The following is a 23,034-nucleotide window of genomic DNA, read 5'->3' as shown; positions in this document are numbered from 1 at the left end:
ACCCACGAAAGGGGTGAAGAGATTTGACCTCAGATGCAAGCTAGCTCTGCGATATGTTGGACATTTCCAGATCTTGGAGTGGATTGGAGCGGTAGCCTACTATCTGGCACTACTACCGTTCCTGTCAGGCGTGCATGACGTATTCCATGTGTTTATGCTGAGGAGGTATATACCTGACTCGACACATGTGCTGACAGATATTTCAGTTTCCGTTCATCCTGACATTTCATATGAGGAGGTTCCGGTACGGATTCTCGACCGGAAAGAGCGTCAGTTGTGGAACAAGACTATCCGGCTGGTTAAAGTCGGATGGCAGCATCATTCAGACGAGGAGGCTACTTGGGAGCTCGAGGATACGATCCGAGCTCGATATCCCCACCTTTTCACTCGAAGTATGTGATTTAGTTTACTGTTCAGCATTTATACGCTTTACCTATTGTTAGTATTTGCTGATGGTAGATAACAAAATTTGGGGACCAAATTTTATTAGTGGGGGAGAATGTAAAATACCGGAAATAGGTGAATATGAATAAGGGAATTTTTCGGAATTTTTGGATATTTTTCGGGAATTTTTCGGAGCTCGTATGGACGAGTTAACGGGGACAAGAACGGGGTCAGGAAAAGCCTGTTTAGGCGACCCGTTTAAGCGAGGAAATGTTTAATTTATATTCCTTTTTCTTTTTTTTTCTTTATTTCCTCTCATTCTCGCCGATTCTCTCATCCTCGCCGAAAACTCCCTCTTCCCTTCTTCTCTCACGCCGAAGCCCTAACCGCCGCCCTTCCTCTGTCGACGCCGACCCCTCCCATGCCCTAGCGCTGGTGCCGCCACCACTTTCTCTTACTTCTGCCGACTCCGCCGATCCCTTGCCGCTGCCCTCTCTCCGTCGCCGTGCCCTAGCCAGCCGACGCCATTTCCTTGCCTCTGCTGTTGCCTCGTCGCCGCAGGGATCTCAGCCACCACCCGCACGGCTGCTGGCCGAGTCCTTTCTCCTATTATTCTCCTCCCCTACCGGTGCTCTAGGGTTTTTCCTCTCTGCCCTAGGACATATCACCGCCGTTGTGACCACTGTGCCTTTGCTTTACTCCGAGCCGGCATCCCTTTGCTTGCATCAGATTCCCCCTTGTGCTGGTTGTGACCACCCCAAAGAGTTAGCCGTTAGCTATGGTGAGTGTCACCTCCTGATCAACTTGATTCGTCGCTGCCTTTCTTTGTGCGAGATTAAATTTGGGATGTTGCAGCCACTGGAGAAGGATGTATGGGTAACGAATCTTTTAACCTAAACTTGTTGATAACCTTAGATATGAATTTCAGTCACTAAAGGTTGCTTTCCATTTACAGAGAATGGCATATTCAATGAGTAGCATTACTGCCCTGCTGCCATATTAGAGATATAGCTGTTTCGGTGAAGTTGGAATCGTGAACAGAGTTAACAAGAACAGTTATTTAAGGTAAGGATTAGGTGTATTTGAAAATACTTGTTGTAGATTATGTTATGAATTGGTGGATTTGGATAGATAATCATGTGGATCTAGGTAAGGAACATGATTATGATACATGTTGATTAGGGTTTTACCCTAATTTAGGGTTAGAGATTTTATTTAGCTATTTATGAGAATTGAAGCTAAATAAAATATATATATACATTGGTGTTACAGGACCTTGACGCGAGACGAGTATCTCGAGTACCGGATTGGACCATTTCTTTTGGGAGCGGGTACTTTTGACTTATTGTCTTTGATATGCTTAGTAATGAAATTAACAATTTGCATTAATTGTGTTTTCTCATTTGTTCGGTTAATCACTGCCCGATACATGTTGCCTGCTTGATTGATTGTTTGTTTGCATCTTGTATTGATACCTATCTGATTTCACATGCTCATGGGTAGTGATATAACCATGTTTTACCATGTCAGGACCTAGGTTTGATACCTTATTTGATCAGTATACCTTGATATGATATAATTACTTTGGTGCACATTATCATATGTCCAGAGATTGGTTTAGCATATTACCATGCTTAGTGACATGCACCATTCGCATGATTGCATGTTGTGTGAGAGATTGCTCCATTATTGTTGAGCACTTTGCCAGTTTTCATCACTGTTCGGTGCTCCGTTGTGACGCTCATGGGTAGCGTGACACAGCGTGATAGCACGTCAGTTTGACTCTTCCGGTGCTCCGTTGATCCGCTCATGGGTAGTGTGACGCAGCGTGTAGCACGTTAGAGATTCCTCCCCGTCATAGTGTACCAGGAGATGAGAGCATTGCGCTCCCCCATTTATGATTTGGGGTAGGAGTATGTATGTACTCCGACAGCATCCCGTCCACTCGATCACTCATCAGGAGTAGTGTTGCAGAGTGCACGGTTGTCACAGCCCTACCCACTTGGTCCCACTTTTGTTGTGAGTTGGCTGATTGGCGTCAGGGGTGACCATGACATTGGCATCATATGCATGATGCGTTTATTGTTTGTGATTGTGTTTGCTACATTTATATGCTGCATATTATTTGGATACCTATGTTTGACATGCATACAGGTCTTCTATACCTTTCGGACTGTTTGTCCTTATACCGGGTCCTGGTTAGTACAGATTCTCTCCTGTCTTCTTCGGTTTGCATTTACCTTTATCTTTAAGTGGAGACTGTACGCATGATTAGTGCTAGGTGTTATTTCTTTACTTTGCATATCAATTGTACCTGCTGAGTGTTGGACTCACCCCGCCTCCATTGTTGTTATTTTCAGGTTGATGCTGTCAGGAGGGAGTTCCAGTCGCTAGTCCCCACTGCACGTAGTGCTAGATCCCCTGCAGACCTCGAGGATATGATTAGTCTTTTGGTTTTTCTTTCATAGACTATGTTTTGAACTTGTTTTGTTTTTGGATTATTCTACTTATGGACATGGTACGGATTTTATTATGTCGATGGATTTGGATTTGGATTTTATTCTACTACATGCCTGCCTAGATGGCAGAAGAGGTGAGTTCATCGGTTTTGAGCTTTACGAGTGTAGTTGAGTAGGGTGGTTTTCGAGTCAGAGTATTACTGCTTTGTTTGATTATATATAACTGCGTGGATGTTTGTGTGGTTGTGTTATATTTATTGTTATTATTCCAGCCGCATGTGGCTGAGGTATAGAGATATGTAGAAAGTTTCAGATTGTTCGCTGTACAGGGGAGATGCTGCCGAAATTTTCTCGGACAGTGCTGAACGGTAAATAAATAAATTTGGGGACCAAATTTTTATAAGTGGGGGAGAATGTAAAATACCGAAAAATAGGCAAATATGAATAAGGGAATTTTCCAGAATTTTTGGACATTTTTCGAGAATTTTTCGGAGCTCTTATGGACGAGTTAACGGGGACAAGAACGGGGCCGGGGAAAAAGCCTGTTTAGGCGACCCATTTAAGCGAGGAATTGTTTCTTTTATAAATTCCTTATTCCTTTTCTTTTATTTCTTTTTATTTTCTTTATTCCTCTATTTTTTTCCCCCCCGAACCCGTGCGTGCCTCTCCCTCACGCACCCGAGCCGCCTCGCCCGACGCCTCTCCAGCGTGCCCTAGCACCGCCGTCGCCGTGCCCTAGCACCGCCGCCGACCCAGCTCCTCTCCTCTGCCGCCACCACAGCCGACGCCGAGCATCGGCCACAAGAGCTCCAGCGACTGCCTTTGTGCCCTAGCGTCGGCCCGCCGCCGAGCCTAGCCGCGTCGTTGCCACTCCGACCCAGCGCCGCCGGTCCAAAGAGCCCTAGCGCCGACCACCGGAAGCCTCTACCTTCCTTCCCCTCTGATCTTCGCGCCGATCGCCCTCTTCCCCGCACGGAGCAGTGCTGACGCCGGAGTAGGGGTGTTGCTGTTCTTGCTGTGCCCTAGATCGCCGGCGTGGAAGGGACAATTAGGACTCCGAGGGTAAGCTACCGATCCTTTCTCTATTCTGATCTATGATTGGTGCCCTAGATTGTGCCTTCTTCCTCAGTTCTTCTTCTTCTTGTTATCGCCAGTGTAGCCCTAGTCGAGACCTAGGTGCCGAATTCTTCCTTGGTGTGCCACTTCCGAGTGCGAGTTTGTTGCTTCCCTTGGTTCTCACTCAGTGTACTCCTCTCTGCCCTAATCTGCCGCCGGTCGAGTTCCTACTTTCCGCACGAAGCTAGTACAGCCAAGCCCTAGTTTCCCGATCGCTTCTACCCTAGCGCCGGCTGCTACTACTTCTGTGCCAGCCAACGCCACTTCCCTAGTGCTCTCTGCCTTGGTCAAATCCACGGTGAGGTGTAGCTTGGTTGGAAATTCTGTATGTTTAAGAATGTGGATTAATTACTATTTTGGTTTATTCATTTTGTTCCAGCAGCAATTTATCTTTGCTGGCTGTAAACAATCCTAATTGGGCAACAACTTTGTGACTTCCAGCAACCGTTGAATTGAGGTAAGGTTTATGGTTTTGATCTTTGTGTTAGATTATTGCTAGTTGTGTTAGCAATAATTATTGATTTAGGTTTAGAAGTTGTATAACGGTGTAGTTGGGGTTAATGAAACTAACCCTAACTGGTCAGTGGATTAGAAATTAGTTTAGCTGTTTGTTTATAATTAAATTAGCTAAACTGTGTGATATAACACAGGACTTTGACGCGAGACGAGTATCTCGGAGTCAGATTGGACCTTTCTATTTTCGGAGGCGGGTACTTTTGACTTATTGTTTTTGATATGCTTAGTAATGAAATTAACAGGTTGCATTAATTGTGTTTCTTATTTGTTCGGTTAATCACTGCCCAATACATGTTACCAGTTTGATTGGTTGTTTGTTTGCATCACGTATTGATCTCGTACCTGATTTTTCATGCTCATGGGTAGTGATATAACCATGTTTCACATGTTCAGGACCTAGGTTTGATACCTTATTGATTAGTATATCTTGATATGATATATTCACTATGATGCACATTGTTATATGTCCAGAGATTGGTTTAGTATATTACCATGCTTAGTGACATGCACCATTTGCATGATCACATGCTGTGCGATAGATTGCTCCATTATTATTGAGCACATTGCCAGTTTCATCACTGTTCGGTGCTCCGTTGTGACGCTCATGGGTAGCGTGACACAGCGTGGTAGCACGTCAGTTTAGCTCTTCCGGTGCTCCGTTGGTCCGCTCATGGGTAGTGTGACGCAACGTGTAGCACGTTAGAGATGAGAGCATTGCGCTCCCCCATTTATGATTTGGGGTAGGAGTACGTGTGTACTCCGACAGCATCCCGTCCTCTCGGTCACTCATCAGGAGTAGTGATGCAGAGTGCACGGTTGTCACAGCTCTACCCACTCGGCCCCACTTTTGTTATGAGTTGGCTGACTGGCGTCAGGGGTGACCATGACATTGACATCATATGCATGATGCATTTATTGCTTGTATTTGTGTTTGCTGCATTTATATGCTGCATATTGTTTGGATACCTATGTTTGACATGCATACAGGATTTCCCTATTCCTCGGACTGTTTGACCTTATACTTAGGACCTGGTTAGTACAGTATTCTCCTGTTTACTTCAGATGCATTTTTATCTTTCTTATCAAGAGACTGTACGCATGATTAGAGCTAGGTGTTATTTCTTTACTTTGCATATCAATTGTACCTGCTGAGTGTTGGACTCACCCCGCCTCCATTGTTGATATTTTTAGGTTGATGCTGTCAGGAGAGAGTTCCAGTTGCTGGTCCCTACAGACCTCGAGGATATGATTGATTTTCTTTTGGTTTCTTTTCTGTTCTAGACTGTTTTGAACTTGTTATGTTTTGGATTATTTTACTTATGGACATTGTATGGATTTTATTATGTCGATGGATTTGGATTTGAATTTATTCTACTACATGCCTGCCTGGATGGTAGAAGAGGTGAGTTCATCGGATTTGAGCTTTACGAGTGTAGTGGAGTAGGGTTGATTTTGAGTCAGGGTATTATCTTTCTGTTTACTTGTTATATAAACTGCGTGGAATGTGTGGTTGTATTTTTATTGTTTTTATTATTCCAGCCGCCTGTGGCTGAGGTATGTGAGGATGTAGAAAAGTTTCAGATTGTCCACCGTACAGGGGAGATGCTGCCGAAATTTTCTCGGACAGGGACTCCTCTGGGGCGTGACAGATTCCGTCTCTCCGAGACCGGAATCTAGTCAAGATCTCAACTTAGAGTTCCGAAATGATTCTAAGTCGGATCGGCGCCTAAGTTCCCTTCCCAGGAATGCGTCCTCACAGTCACTCCCCTCCAGTGACTTACCTCCACTTATCTGCCAAACGTCCGGTCAGCCCTTCGACCCGTCTGGGCTTCGTGCCAATTATCTGGTCAACCCGTTGACCTAGCTGGACTTCGTGCCAAACGTCCGATCAGCCCATCGACCCATTTGGACTTCGTGCCAACTATGCAATCTGCCCGTTGACCTAGTTGGGCTTCGTGCCAGACATCAGGTCAGCCTGTCGACCTGTCTGGGCTTCTCCTGTATACTCGACTAGAGTGTTAGATAACAACGAAACTAACTTAACCTACTTTGTCATTTATCAAAACTTGAGTTAAATCGTTAGTACTAACCGCACCAACATGTTGGAACCCCAAGGTTGTTTTGGTGTGATCAACAAGTTAAGTTAGGTCTTGTGTGTTTTTAACCTTGTGTCTAAGTGTGCAGGAGCTTAGGAGCACAGGTAGTCGAGCGGAAGATGCAGCTAGCGAGAAGGACGGCACGCGCTGCGTCCGAGGGACGAGGCATTACGGAAGAGTACACTGGCAAACAAGAAGGGGAGCGTGCAGTGGTTCCGAGGGACAAGAACCCGGAGCAAAAGACTGCTCGAGGAGCAAGAGACACAGCTAGCGAGAAGGTCGGCACGGGGTGCGACCAAGGGACAAAGACTGCGGATGAGTACGCTGACAGATGAGAAGGAAGCACACGGCGATTCCGAGGGACGAGAAGCCGGAGTGGAAGCCTGCTCGAGAAGACCAGAAGTTGGGTTCGGGTAAGCCCTATTCCGGATGCCAGAGATCACCCAAACGAGCGGAAGACTCAGTCTGAGGCGAACGGAGCCGGAGCAGAAGACTCAGGCTGAAAAAGTCAATGGAGTTGACTTTTTGAGCCAGGGCGCCCAGAACTGTTCGGGGCGCCCGGAACTATCCAGGGCACCTGGACCCCTCCGGGGCGCCCGGACCCTTCCGAGGGTCCGGAGTTGACTTTTTGACCAGCTCACGTCAATCGTGATTTGAACGTTGGGGGATAAAATTTTATCCCCCCCAGGGCACCCAGAACCCCTTCAGGGCACCCCAACCAAGGCTATAAATGCAGCCTTGGTCCAAAAGCTTTGAATCAAATCAGAAATTGTAATTCCAACACTTATACACTCAATTTCTAGATTAGCTTCTTTCTTTTTGCGCTCTCATTGCTGTAAGAGGCTTCTCCGCCTGAAAGAGATATTCTAGTGCATTCCATTCCTTGGATTAACAACCTCCCCGGTTGTAACCAAGTAAACATCTGGTGCCTCTTCTTTTTCTGTTTTAATTTATTGCTTTTTGATTTTATGCAAGTGTTAGTTTAAGAAAGTTCGATAAAGGTTTTCTTTTTTATTTTCAGGCTATTCAACCCTCCTTCTAGCCGGCCACTGTGATCCAACAAGTGGTATCAGAGCCAAGGCGCTTCAGGAGGACTAACCACCGAACGAAGCACTGAATCGATGATCGGAGCTAACATCTACCCATCAACATTCGAGGGGGAGTTCGCATTTTGAAAATGACGAATGGAGGTATTTATTAAAATAGATTTTAGTATTTTATTAATTATAAAATATGGCTATGAAGCACCGAAGAATGCGAATGGAGAAGAAATCGAAAAATGCCTCTGGACCAAAAAGTAACGTGATGATTTTATATCAAATGGTAAGGCTGAATTTCATCTTTTAAGCGTACTATCGGTTGAAGATCTCGACAAAATCGGCGACTATCAAAGTGCAAAAGAACTTTAGGAAAATTTCTTAAAGCTCCATGAAGAACCAAAAGAAGCCGCATCCAACCCCTCAATAGACACCCAGTCATCATCGGAAGAATCAGAAACCGAGGAAATAGCTAGAACAGCCTTAATAGCTAAGTATCTACCAGAAGACGAAGCAAGCTCATCCTCAATAAACATTGAGAGCATCGATGAAGGGGAAGAGTCTTCAGAAGAAAGCAGCTCAATAGGGGGAGCATCAGCAGGAGACAAGGTAAGTCAGGTACGCTCCCTACCACCTAACCAAATGTTCAAATTTGTAAAGTTATTAAATAAAGACTGTTACATGCTAGAAAAAGAAAATAAAGAATTGAAATTAATTCTAGATAAATCTTGTCTGGTAGAAGATTTTAAAAAATTAGAATTAGAAATTGAGAAATTGAAATTAGAAAATGATAGCTTAAAAGTACAAGTAGATAACTTGAAAAATCATGCATGTCATGCCCCTAGAGGAGTCCCTGCCAGACAAAAATCCGGCAGCATCTCCCTTGTACCGGTGACAATCCAAAGCATACATACATACAAAATATACATCAGCCACATGCGGCTGGAATATATACACAACCACGCAGTTAATAATCTCAGCCTACACCGTTGGACAAATATAGCAACAACCACGCAGTTATATATATTTTTCTCAGCCCACTCAGCTATAATCAAAACCAACACAGCGGAAAAAAGATAACGGAAAGCCCAATACAAAATAAACCAACACACTGCTAGCCGGCTAGGCTTTATACAACAACCACAACAACAAATATAACAACACACCAAATACAGCAAACACCAAATACAAATAAAACATATACAAAACTCGAAATGATCTTCTGATGTGATGTAGGACCCGGCAGACAGGATACTCCGAGCGACACTCCAACCATTTACCTGAAAACATAAGATATATATACGGTGGTGAGTATAGGTAACTCAACGGGTAATAGACAGAATAGTGTATGGTCTATAAATAAACATGGAGACAAAGTATACAGTCTCAGTAGAGAATAAAGAACATGATCATACTAACATATCCAATAAACACAACTACCAGTATCAGTCTATCTCACATGGTATAACGGTCATAACTGACATACAAAAACTACACATACTACAACTGACAAAATGATAAACACATACCCAATCTAGAAATGACACATGGTACAATGATCAATAAACTCACCAGATCTGCAACAACCCCACTCATGACACTTGTGCAATATAAATACAACTGCATATACATGTAAAATAAATGACATGTATGCAGCATGACAACTGTAACACCCACGAAATAATAAGCTATGCCTATAAGTAATTTTATTTTAGAATAAAAGGGAAATGGAAATAGAACCAAAAAGAGAAGTTAAGGTTTGAACCTTGAACCTCCCACAAATGATAAAGTTAAAGTGGCGTATAATAACCACTAGAATCATGAATGACACATGACTAGCAAAGAATGGAAATTATAGATAAAGGTAAAGAGTATGATTAAATAAGGGAACAAGAGAAAGACAAGTGGCTTTCCTCCTCTTTCTCTTGGTTAAGAAAAGAAGCAAGCAAAGAACAAGTTTCCTTTTTCTTCCTCCTCTTGCTATTTTCGTGGGAATGAGGAGAGTGAGAAGATAGAGAAGGCAAGGGGATGAATTGGGACACTTTTCATCCTCATTGGGAATAAATAGGAATGAGAGAAGAAAAGGGAAAGAAAGTTTGGTTAATTCTTCCTCCTTCTTCTTCCTCCTCCATTTTCTTCTCCTTCTTCCTTCTCCACCGAGATCTAAAGCTCTACCTCTCATCTCCGAAACCCAAGCTAAGGTTTCCTTCCTAAGGAAACTAGCTCACAAGAAGGAGTCCTCAAGACCTACTCCTTACAAACAAGAGAAAACAAAAGGAAGAACAAGAAGGGGGAAGCTTTCTTCTTCCTCTTCACAAGGGTACCATCTTCCTTAGGAAAAACAAGCAAGGGGATGTAAGTATCCCCTCACCTGTGGTACAAGTTGTTTATGTGTTTTCCATGAGGTTAGAATGCTTAAAAACTTAGGGTCACTTCTTGAAACTTTCGGCCAAGACTTGAATAAAAGATTTAGAGAAGTTTAAGACCTAACTAAGCATGCTCACTATGTTCTTATGATATGTACCCTAGTATAGGAGTTAGTTAATGTTTCTTATGCTTGTATGCTTACCTAAAACTTAGATCCATGCTCTTAAACTTTCGGCCAAAGTGTGAATAAAAGATTAGGAAGGCTTAAGACCTAAACTAAACATGCTCACTATGTCCTTATGATATGTACCCCATGATAAGAGATTGGTTTGGTGTTCTTATGCTTGTATGTAGCTTAAAACCTAAATTCATGCTCATGAAGTGTTCGACCATGATAGAAGAAATTGACTAGGAGAGGTTAAAAAATTTAGTCTACCATGATCATGACTTGCTTATTAATATGTTATGAAGAGTACTTAGTGTTTTCCCACTTGTATGTTGATTGGAACCTAAATGCATGCCACCTTAGGGAATTAGGGTTTTGGCCATGATAGAAATGAAGACCTAGAAGTGTTTAAAAATTTAAGCTATCATGCTCATGACTTTCCTTATGAAAAGGTAGGAAGATTTTCTTAGGGTTTCATGCTTGTATGTTGTTTGGAACCTTGATGTATTGCACCTTAGGGCTTCGGCCATGATGAGAATTAAGACCTAGGAGAGATTAAAACTTACTCTAACATACTCATGACTCTTCTTATGACATGATATAAAGCTAACTTAGGGTTATCATGTTTGAATGTTGCTTGAAATCTAGATACATGTCTCCTTATGTTTCGGCCATGATTAATTTTAGGGTCCAAGGAAGCTTAAAATTAAATCTAGCATGCTCATGAATTCTCCTATGATATGATATGAAGTTAGCTTGATATTCTTATGCTTGTATATTGTTTAGAACTTAGTTTCATACCCCTAAGTTTTGGCCATAACCAAGTTAAAAGACCTAGGGAGCTTAGGACCTAAACCAAATATGCTCATTATGTTCTTAGTGATTTATGATATGAAATTGGTTTAGGGTTCACATGCTTTTATGTTGTTTATAACCTAGAACTAGACATGGTAACTTTCAGCCATAACAAGACCAAGAACCTAGGGAGCTTAGAACCTAAACCAAATATGCTCATTATGTTCTTAATGATTTATGATATAAAATTGGTTTAGGGTTCACATGATTTTATGTTGTTTATAACCTAGGGCTAGGCTTGGAACTTTTGGCCACTACATGGAATTAGGGTTAGAGACCCAATTATGTTTTTACTATGTGTCTCACATGCTACGATATGAATGAAGAGATGCTAGTTAAGGTTTTCCATGCATGATTATGTTTCCTATGATGCATTATATGCTCATTTATGTATGCTTATGAACCATGCATGATAATGACTCTCATGATGTGTTTTATGCTCAAGTATGCATGCTTTATGATATGACAAGTAATATGCTCATTTATGTATGCTTATGAACCATGCATGATAATGACTCGCATGATGTGTTTTATGCTCAAGTATGCATGCTTTATGATATGACAAGTAATATGCTCATTTATGTATGCTTATGAATCATGCATTATGATGACTCTTATGATGTGTTATATGCTCAAGTATGCATGCTTTATGACATGATAAGTAAAGGCCTAAGAGTTGTTTCCCTATTAAGTGGGACTAAGAGCACTCTTTATGATATGATAAGTAAAGGCCTAAGAGTTGCTTCCCTATTAGTTGGGACTAAGAGCACTCTTCATGATATGATAAGTGACTATGACATGTTATTTTACTTTGTATGGCTTGTACCAGGGGTGGGCTCCATAAGCGCCCCTAGGCCGACGGACTATGAACGGGTCCAGTAAAAAGGGATGGGCTCCTTAGTACGCCCCTAGGTCGACGGTCGTAGTATGAACCTAGTTCCATAGTAGGTTCGTGGCTAGCTACCCTGTCCTAGGGATTGCGCACATTTATGTATGTATGTGGTACAAGCTGGGCCCTCATGATGATATTATGTTCAAGTATTATATGATATGTTTTAAGACATCTTGCACATAACATGACACATGTTTTAAAAGACATCTTGCATGATATAATAAGTTTATGATATGATATACTCTTATGATTTATATGACATGATGTTCTTTTATTTATGATATGATATATCATGATGTTTCTTTATGATATGATATGCTCTTATGATTTATATGATATGATACTCTTTTATTTATGATATGATATATCATGATGTTTCTTTATGATATGATATGCTCTTATGATTTATATGACATGATGCTCTTATGATTTATGATATGATATAGCATGATGTTCTTTATGAGATGATATGTTATGATGCTATGTTTACATGATATGATGTTTAGATGATTATGTCTCCATTGCTATATGATTTTGTGATTATGCTATGAAATACGTTTTTTGTGAGTAGGAAAGGATCTTACTAAGCCTGTGTGCTTATAGCTTACTTTCCTTGTACCGCAGATAAAGGCAAAGAATGGATAAACTAGGGGAGCCGCAGGAGAGGCAAGAGATGTGTGTGATGGTGGCTCGGCTAAAAAAAAGAAAAAAAAGACCTGCTTATATTATTTTATGTTGACATGAACTAAGTTTATTTATGTTAATGTTTCGCATGATTTCATGATACTTATTCATGTTTATGATAGAATATGACATCGTGACCTCGTTCATTAAAAGAATATAAAAAAATAAGTACTTCCGCTGTTTTATATTAAAAAGAAGTTTTAATATGCATGTATGTTTTCCCCTTGCAAGTAAGTAACCCCGCCCCACTAGCAGGAGGGGCGGGCGTTACAAGTTGGTATCAGAGCCAGGTTAGCCTTCCCGCTACACACACATCAAGCCTCCATCCTGCCATTCCAAGTAAGAATTTTTGTACTTACGCAATTCTATTTATGCATGATAAGAAATGTTTTTAGTATGCATGAACCTAAGTATGACTAATATGGATTTCCTTTATGTATGATAAGCGATGTTTAATGTGTATGAATATAAGTAGGGATGACTCTAGACTTATGCTAGCCTTATTGTTATTTATGGAAATAGATATGGCTAGATGACGCGGTAACAGGACCGAGGAGACAATGACTCCACCAGATCTGACCCAAGTGGTCACAGACCTCCAGCGTCAGATCATGGAACAACAACAAGTGATCACTGCTTTGATGGGTCAGCAAGGAAATCCTGTCACCCTACTAGCAAATCAGAATGCAGTGCCCGTCATACCAATAGCTGCACCAGTACCACCCGACAGGAGACCTACTTGATACAGTGGCTAAGGCTGAAGCCGGAGAACTTCTCGGGTACTTGTGAGCCATGGGACGCCCAGGCCTGGTTCAAGACAGTGGAAAGTATAGTAGAACTGTTGGACTGGCCTGTATCAGAAAAGATCAAGTGCGTATCATTTTGCTTCTCTAGAGATGCAAGAATGTGGTGGGAAAGAGTTAAGGTCAAGAGACAGGTTAATCAGATGAACTGGACGGACTTCGAAGCAGAGTTCTTCGAGGAATTCTTCCATATGCGAGTAACAAACCGGCATTACGATGAGTTCACCGAGTTCCTGCAAGGTGACTTGTCAGTTAACGAAGCAGTGAAGCGCTTCAACCTTCTCGCACGCCTCTTCCCAGAGTTGGTCAGCACGGAAAGGGAAAGGGTCAAACTGATGCTGAAAATGCTCCGACCCGAGATAGCTTTGAACGTGGCCGGTGGAATTAATAGGCCGTAGACTACAGAAGAGCTGGTCAGCAGTGCTTTGATCACCGAACACTATCAGAAGGCGGTGAACGAGAATAAGAATCAAACACAGACAGAAGGACAGAAACCTCAAGGTACTAGAGCAAGCTGAAAAGGAAACCCCAATGGAAAGAGAAAGCAATGGAACAACACTAAAGGAGGTTCAGCAAATAAGCAACCTAAGTACCCTCAGTGTACCATTTGTGGGAAGCAGCATTCTAGAGTATGCCACAAGGGTACAAGAAAGTGTTACAGTTACGGACGGGAAGGACATATGGCCAGGGACTGCCCTATCCAGTCCCAAACACCATCCCAGTAGTATAACCAGAACAGGAGTGCCCCCTCACAACTACACCAAATGCTAGCTGACATTGAAGGAACTCCGATTAGCCAAGGGTGATTGGAAGCCCCGCCAGCTACGACGAACGCCAGGGTTTTCTCTCTTACCAAAGATGATGTGGCGAGTGGTTCTACAGTTGTCACAGGTCAGCTGCCTATTTTCAGTCAGTACGCTAATGTGTTATTTGATACTGGGGCGACACATTCGTTTGTCTCTACACCCTTCATGGAGAAGTTAGAGATATCACCACAAGTTTTAAATGGCAAATTCTTAACGACCCTGCCTTCTGGAGAAGTAATGTCATCTACTCATATGCTATGAGCCGCACCCATCAGAATCGCAGGCAGAGAACTCTACTGTGATCTGATAGTGCTTGACATGCAAGATTATGACAGTATATTGGGCATGGATTTCCTGAGTAAGTACGGCGCTTCGATCGAGTGTCGTTAAAGAAAAGTGGTCTTCCGACCTAAAGCAGAACCAATGTTCGAATTTGTTGGGGAACCCAAGGAAAATTGGTGCTACGGAGCCGAGGATGTGACCGGACAACTCTCTACCATGACTATAGCACCGACACTGTTCGATGATGTATTGGGGAAGCAAACTCGTGACCCAAGCGTCCAGAGGATAAAGCAAGAAACCCTAGAGGGAAAGAATGATGGATTCCGTATCGCTGACAGTGGAATATTATACCTCAAAGATCGTTTATGTATTCCCGACGACCCAGAGTTGCGAAAGAAGATATTAGAGGAAGCCCACGCAACACCCTATGCAATACATCCGGGATCCACCAAAATGTACCAAGATCTGAAAAAGAAATTTTGATGGTCCGGTATGAAAAGAGATGTGGCTCAGTACGTCAGTACCTACCTGACCTGCCAGAGGGTTAAAGAAGAACACCAGAGGCCTGGATGATTACTGCAGCCAATCCAAATTCCAGAATGGAAATGGGAAGATATCTCTATGGACTTTATTTCAGGATTACCTAAAACCACAAACGGCTATGACGCTATATGGGTAATAGTGGATATATTAACAAAATCCACCCATTTTCTAGCAATCAAGATGACCTATTCAATTGAGCAACTGGCTCAATTATATGTCAAGGAAATTATTAGATTACATGGGATCCCTAAGACCATCATTTCTGACAGAGATGGTCGCTTTATTTCATTTTTTTGGGAATGTGTTCAGAAGGCTCTTGGCACAAAGCTATTGTTCAGTACTGCCTTCCACCCTCAGACCGACGGACAAACAGAAAGGGTGAACCAAGTACTAGAAGACATGTTACGGGCTTGCGCCTTAGATTTCAAGGGGAGTTGGTGTCGACATTTATGCTTAGCGGAATTCGCCTACAACAATAGTTATCAAACTACTATTGGAATGGCGCCCTAAGAGGCTTTGTACGGGAGGAAATGTAGGTCCCCTATATGTTGGTACGAAGGCGGAGAAAAGAAGGAGATGGGATTTCGGACAGAGTTCATTGACAACACCACCCGTGCTATACAGAACATCCGCCAGAGAATAGAAACTGCTCAGAGTCGACAGAAGAATTATGCAGACAAGCGACGAAGGCCATTAGAATTCAGTGTCGGGGATTTAGTGTTCCTTAAAGTAGCTCCTATGAAAGGAGTGATGAGGTTCGAAAAGAAGGGAAAACTAAGCCCGCGCTATGTGGGACCATATCAAGTTCTGAAAAGAGTTGGCAAGGTAGCTTACGAAATAGCGTTACCTCAGGAGATGTCAGCTATCCACAACGTGTTCCACGTTTCGATGCTGAAGAAATGTATTCCGAGCACAGACCAAGTGGTCGAACCACAGACAGTACAGGTTCAAGAGGACCTAAGTTATGAGAGCCGACCGGTTCAAATATTAGATCGAGACATCAAAAGACTAAGGAACAAAGAAGTACCCTTAGTAAAGGTCCTGTGGCAAAATCAAAGGTTCGAAGAAGCTACTTGGGAACGAGAAGACGATATGAAACGGAAGTACCCAGAGTTATTCTAAGTTCGAGAATGAACTTTCTATGAGGTATGGGGTACTATAACACCCACGAAATAATAAGCTATGCCTATGAGTATTTTTATTTTAGAATAAAAGGGAAATGGAAATAGAACCAAAAAGAGAAGTTAAGGTTTAAACCTTGAACCTCCCACAAATGATAAAGTTAAAGTGGTGTATAATAACCACTAGAATCATGAATGACATATGAATAGCAAAGAATGGAAATTATAGATAAAGGTAAAGAGTATGATTAAATAAGGGAACAAGAGAAAGACAAGTGGCTTTCCTCCTCTTTCTCTTGGTTAAGAAAAGAAGCAAGCAAAGAACAAGTTGCCTTTTTCTTCCTCCTCTTGCTATTTTCATGGAAATGAGGAGAGTGAAAAGATAGAGAAGGCAAGGGGATGAATTGGGACACTTTTCATCCTCATTGGGAATAAATAGGAATGAGAGAAGAAAAGGGAAAGAAAGTTTGGTTAATTCTTCCTCCTTCTTCTTCCTCCTCCATTTTCTTCTCCTTCTTCCTTCTCCACCGAGATCTAAATCTCTACCTCTCATCTCCGAAACCCAAGCTAAGGTTTCCTTCCTAAGGAAACTAGCTCACAAGAAGGAGTCCTCAAGACCTACTCCTTACAAACAAGAGAAAACAAAAGGAAGAACAAGAAGGGGGAAGCTTTCTTCTTCCTCTTCACAAGGGTACCATCTTCCTTAGTAAAAACAAGCAAGAGGATGTAAGTATCCCCTCACCTATGGTACAAGTTGTTTATGTGTTTTCCATGAGGTTAGAATGCTTAAAAACTTAGGGTCACTTCTTGAAACTTTCGGCCAAGACTTGAATAAAAGATTTAGAGAAGTTTAAGACCTAACTAAGCATGCTCACTATGTTCTTACGATATGTACCCTAGTATATGAGTTAGTTAATGTTTCTTATGCTTGTATGCTTACCTAAAACTTAGATCCATGCTCTTGAACTTTCGGCCAAAGTGTGAATAAAAGATTAGGAAGGCTTAAGACCTAAACTAAACATGCTCACTATGTCCTTATGATATGTACCCCATGATAAGAGATTGGTTTGGTGTTCTTATGCTTGTATGTAGCTTAAAACCTAAATTCATGCTCATGAAGTGTTCGGTCATGATAGAAGTAATTGACTAGGAGAGGTTAAAAAATTTAGTCTACCATGATCATGACTTGCTTATTAATATGTTATGAAGAGTACTTAGTGTTTTCACACTTGTATGTTGATTGGAACCTAAATGCATGCCACCTTAGGGAATTAGGGTTTCGGCCATGATAGAAATGAAGACCAAGAAGTGTTTAAAAATTTAAGCTATCATGCTCATGACTTTCCTTATGAAAAGGTAGGAAGATTTTCTTTGGGTTTCATGCTTGTATGTTGTTTGGAACCTTGATGTATTGCACCTTAGGGCTTCGGCCATGATGAGAATTAAGACCTAGGAGAGCTTAAAACTTACTCTAACATACTCATGACTCTTCTTATGACATGATATAAAGCTAACTTAGGGTTATCATGTTTGAATGTTGCTTGAAATCTAGATACATGTCTCCTTATGTTTAGGCCATGATTAATTTTAGGGTCCAAGGAAGCTTAAAATTAAATCTAGCATTCTCATGAATTCCCTTATGATATGATATGAAGTTAGCTTGATATTCTTATGCTTGTATGTTGTTTAGAACTTAGTTTCATACCCCTAAGTTTCGGCCATAACCAAGTTAAAAGACCTAGGGAGCTTAGGACCTAAACCAAATATGCTCATTATGTTCTTAGTGATTTATGATGCGAAATTGGTTTAGGGTTCACATGCTTTTATGTTGTTTATAACCTAGAACTAGACATGGTAACTTTCGGCCATAACAAGACCAAGAACCTAGGGAGCTTAGAACCTAAACCAAATATGCTCATTATGTTCTTAATGATTTATGATATGAAATTGGTTTAGGGTTCACATGATTTTATGTTGTTTATAACCTAGGGCTAGGCTTGGAACTTTCGGCCACTACATGGAATTAGGGTTAGAGACCCAATTATATTTTTACTGTGTGTCTCACATGCTACGATATGAATGAAGAGATGATAGTTAAGGTTTTCCATGCATGATTATGTTTCCTATGATGCATTATATGCTCATTTATGTATGCTTATGAACCATGCATGATAATGACTCTCATGATGTGTTTTATGCTCAAGTATGCATGCTTTATGATATGACAAGTAATATGCTCATTTATGTATGCTTATGAACCATGCATGATAATGACTCTCATGATGTGTTTTATGCTCAAGTATGCATGCTTTATGATATGACAAGTAATATTCTCATTTATGTATGCTTATGAATCATGCATTATGATGACTCTTATGATGTGCTATATGTTCAAGTATGCATGCTTTATGACATGATAAGTAAAGGCCTAAGAGTTGTTTCCCTATTAAGTGGGACTAAGAGCACTCTTTACGATATGATAAGTAAAGACCTAAGAGTTGCTTCCTTATTAGTTGGTACTAAAAGCACTCTTCATGATATGATAAGTGACTATGACATGTTATTTTACTTTGTATGGCTTGTACCAGGGGTGGGCTCCATAAGCGCCCCTAGGCCGACGGACTATGAACGGGTCCAGTAAAAAGGGATGGGCTCCTTAGTACGCCCCTAGGTCGACGGTCGTAGTACGAACCTAGTTCCATAGTAGGTTCGTGGCTAGCTACCCTGTCCTAGGGATTGCGCACATTTATGTATGTATGTGGTACAAGCTGGGCCCTCATGATGATATTATGTTCAAGTATTATATGATATGTTTTAAGACATCTTGCACATAACATGACACATGTTTTAAAAGACATCTTGCATGATATAATAAGTTTATGATATGATATACTCTTATGATTTATATGACATGATGTTCTTTTATTTATGATATGATATATCATGATGTTTCTTTATGATATGATATGCTCTTATGATTTATATGATATGATACTCTTTTATTTATGATATGATATATCATGATGTTTCTTTATGATATGATATGCTCTTATGATTTATATGACATGATGCTCTTATGATTTATGATATGATATAGCATGATGTTCTTTATGAGATGATATGTTATGATGCTATGTTTACATGATATGATGTTTAGATGATTATGTCTCCATTGCTATATGATTTTGTGATTATGCTATGAAATACGTTTTTTGTGAGTAGGAAAGGATCTTACTAAGCCTGTGTGCTTATAGCTTACTTTCCTTGTACCGCAGATAAAGGCAAAGAATGGATAAACTAGGGGAGCCGTAGGAGAGGCAAGAGATGTGTGTGGTGGTGGCTCGGCTAAAAAAAAGAAAAAAAAGACCTGCTTATATTATTTTATGTTGACATGAACTAAGTTTATTTATGTTAATGTTTCGCATGATTTCATGATACTTATTCATGTTTATGATAGAATATGACATCGTGACCTCGTTCATTAAAAGAATATAAAAAAATAAGTACTTCCGCTGTTTTATATTAAAAAGAAGTTTTAATATGCATGTATGTTTTCCCCTTGCAAGTAAGTAACCCCGCCCCACTAGCAGGAGGGGCGGGCGTTACAACAACCATATGCAACAAGCATATCTCAAACAAGTGCAACAACCATAATCACATGCAACCAGTATCTACTAGGCATGTATGCAAATATATATCCACAGATGCACCGCGCATCATATGCAAATATGCATTCATGCTCCACGGTCACCCCCACCACCTCTCTAGACACCACGACCCCTGTATGGCTGACAGGCTTGGGTCCGTGGCAAACCGTACTAGCCTCCAGTACATGCACCGCTATAGGCGGCCGAAGCTACCACTCTCCAGTACATGCACCGCACCGTTATGTAACTACATAGCTAAGAGTCCCTGACCACTCACATCTCTAGCCCTCTTACTACTGTACCCTCAAGACTCACTACTCCAGAGTGGTCGAGGCTGACAGAACACTGAGCGGCTGAGTAAGCGTGACAGAACTAGCTCCACTCCAAGCTACCACTCTCCATCAGTGGTTGAATGGACAACTATAAAAGACTGACAACCCTCTCAACTACAAGGGAGACGATAGTCGTCAGTATGCAATGAATGATAAACATGATATATATACATAATCATGATACGGATACCGTCATCATCCATGCAAACTCTAAATCCACATAAATGCCCCACAACATGAGTATAATCGTCATGATACCTCCACATATCCCACCAAACACATGTACACACTACACATGTATAATCAACCAAGAATCTCCAAAAATCTCACTAGACACATGTACACAGAACATAGGTACGATCAACATGTATCCTCCAGCAAAACACATCAGACACATGTATATACAACAAATATACAATCAACACAACTCCTCCAAAAGTACCTAACAAATACGTGTATGTGTGTACATACAGTATGCAAATGTAAGGTCAACATGATGACTCCTATAACACATACCATCCTACGTACAATCCCTGTCATATGCACAATCAGCATGATAATACAAATAACCCGACATTCCCTACAATACATACTCTACACGTGTGAACATAACAGAGTAGATATCAAGAGTAGAGACTGTATATGATATAACTAGAAAACCTCAAAGATCAAGCAGGAAAGTAACAAACGAACACGATATAAGGTAAAACAGCCTAATCCATCACATAAAATCATGCACTAAGCTCAATAAAAATCTACATAGAGCCAAGGAAGAAATACCCGCCTTAATACATAAATCACGTCTAGAAATCCCACGTCAAGACGCTCGTCCCGAATCCAAGTCCTGCGATCACATAGTATATTTAGCTAATTACATAGAAAGTAATTAACTAAACAACTCCCCCACTTAATTAGAGTAACTCTAATCAAACATAGTTATAGATTAATCCCCAATTAACCCTAACCTTACTACAACCTAATTAGATTAGGTTTACCATGAATCATCTCTATAGCTTCCCAAATTAACACATCATTTAATTCAATACAAATCCATCTCTTAATTACCAATCCACTATATAATATAATCAATTTCTACAATCCATCATTCTAATCCCAAACCAACATAGAAATGGAAATCAACTTCCAAAACTCACTGAATTAGATGATTTCCCCATCAACTCTCAGCTGAAGAGATTCACTGCCGAATTATTTGGTCATTGCCATCCCTAAATCAGTACTAAGTAAGGGATCAAATGCCCAAATCAAATGCTAGGTTTAATCACTAACCTTCAAGAATCAATCCCATTCCATAAACTCCTCCCGGATGAATGTTGTTGTTGTGATTATGAGTAAAGGCAGAAGGTAGGATAACACCGACAATATAGAGCAGCACTGTGTTAACCCAGGGGGCTAAGCAAATGGATTTCCTTGATCCAAGATTCGGTGGTGAGGAGGCAACTAGGGCACAGCTTCAAGTAAAGCTCCAGCGGAGGAAGACAAGGCATTATCATACCCTCCCTGGTCCAAGATCCAGTGAGGAGAGGCGATTGGAGATCGTGCGAGCTTAGCTCCGACATCTCATGGGCCGACAGATCGCAGCAGTACGAGAGGAAGAGGAAGGAAGAGATCAGTGACGGCTTCCAGGAGATGGTGGCTAGAGGACCCGCGACAATCGGGAAAGACAACCTTGTTGTCGGCCCGGTGTCACGTGAAGGGCAGTAGGCGGCAATCAACCGAGAGGGGTGACGGTGGAGCGGCCACAGTGAGGAAGAAGGAAGAGGGTTCGGCGGCTTGGCTCCGGCATCTCGTGGATCAACGGATCGCAACGGCACGAGATGGAAAGGGAGGAGGGAGGCTCGGTCGAGGTTATGCCTACGGACAGCGGTGCGCTCGGCATCACTGGGAGAGAAATCGCAAGTGAGGGGAGAGAGCTCGCGATCGGGCGCGATGTGAGGAGGAGGAGATCGGGAGAGTGAATCGAAATTTTAGAGATTAATAAACCTAGGTTAGCTTAATTAATCTCTAAGTTTATTCCTTAATCAACTCATATCTAAGGGGTATTCCGAACAGGCTTTCACTATACCCTAAACCCATCCCCTCTAAACGGGTCATACGGACTCCGTTTAAATCCAGAAAATTTTCTAAAAACCCCCAAAAATCCAATAAGATTTTTCGTCCAATAACATTTATTATTTAATTTTACGGTATCTTACATTGCAAGTTCAAATAAAACATATTTTAGAAAATACAACAATTTAAATTGGTATTTTCGATATCATAAGGGACAAATTAGGAACATTTCAAAAAGAAATGTGCCTAAGAAATTTCTAGTTAATCCAGTAGGTTGGAACCTATATTGAGTTCCTAAGTCTTGTTTAACTTGAATTTTTAATTGGATTTAGAGCTTTCAGCGAGAAAATTAGACATTAAAATTTCTCTATGAGACTTTGTCTAAGGAAGTGGTTGTTGCTCCAATAACCAAGAAAGCCTAGTGCCTCGCCACAACCTGGAAGCCAAAATATTTAAATAAAAATTTAATTAACTTTCTGATAAAGCATTAAGATCAAAATTTAATAATGCATTAAAAAGTTTTTTAAACATTTTTAAAATTTTCAAATTTTTTTTACTTAAGATTTTTTTTTACATAAAACTTGTACATAAAAGTTAAAAGTTTTTCTGAAATTTCTACTTAAAATATTTACTTAGAAAAATTTTTGCAAAATTTCTTAAGTCAGAATTTTTTAAAAAAAAAATACTCTTACTTAAAGCTTTACTTAGAAATTTTTTTTCTACTTAGAGTTTTTCCTTAGAAAATTTTCTTACCTAAAAAGTTTTACTTAGAAATTGTTTAACTTATAATATTTTTTGCTGAAAACTATTGAAAATTCTCTAACTTAGAATTTAGAATTCTTGTTAAGAAAGTTAGAA

Source organism: Zingiber officinale, chromosome 5B (assembly GCF_018446385.1).
Source record: "Zingiber officinale cultivar Zhangliang chromosome 5B, Zo_v1.1, whole genome shotgun sequence".
In the NCBI taxonomy this organism is placed as follows: domain Eukaryota; kingdom Viridiplantae; phylum Streptophyta; class Magnoliopsida; order Zingiberales; family Zingiberaceae; genus Zingiber; species Zingiber officinale.
This window is presented reverse-complemented; position numbering follows the sequence as displayed.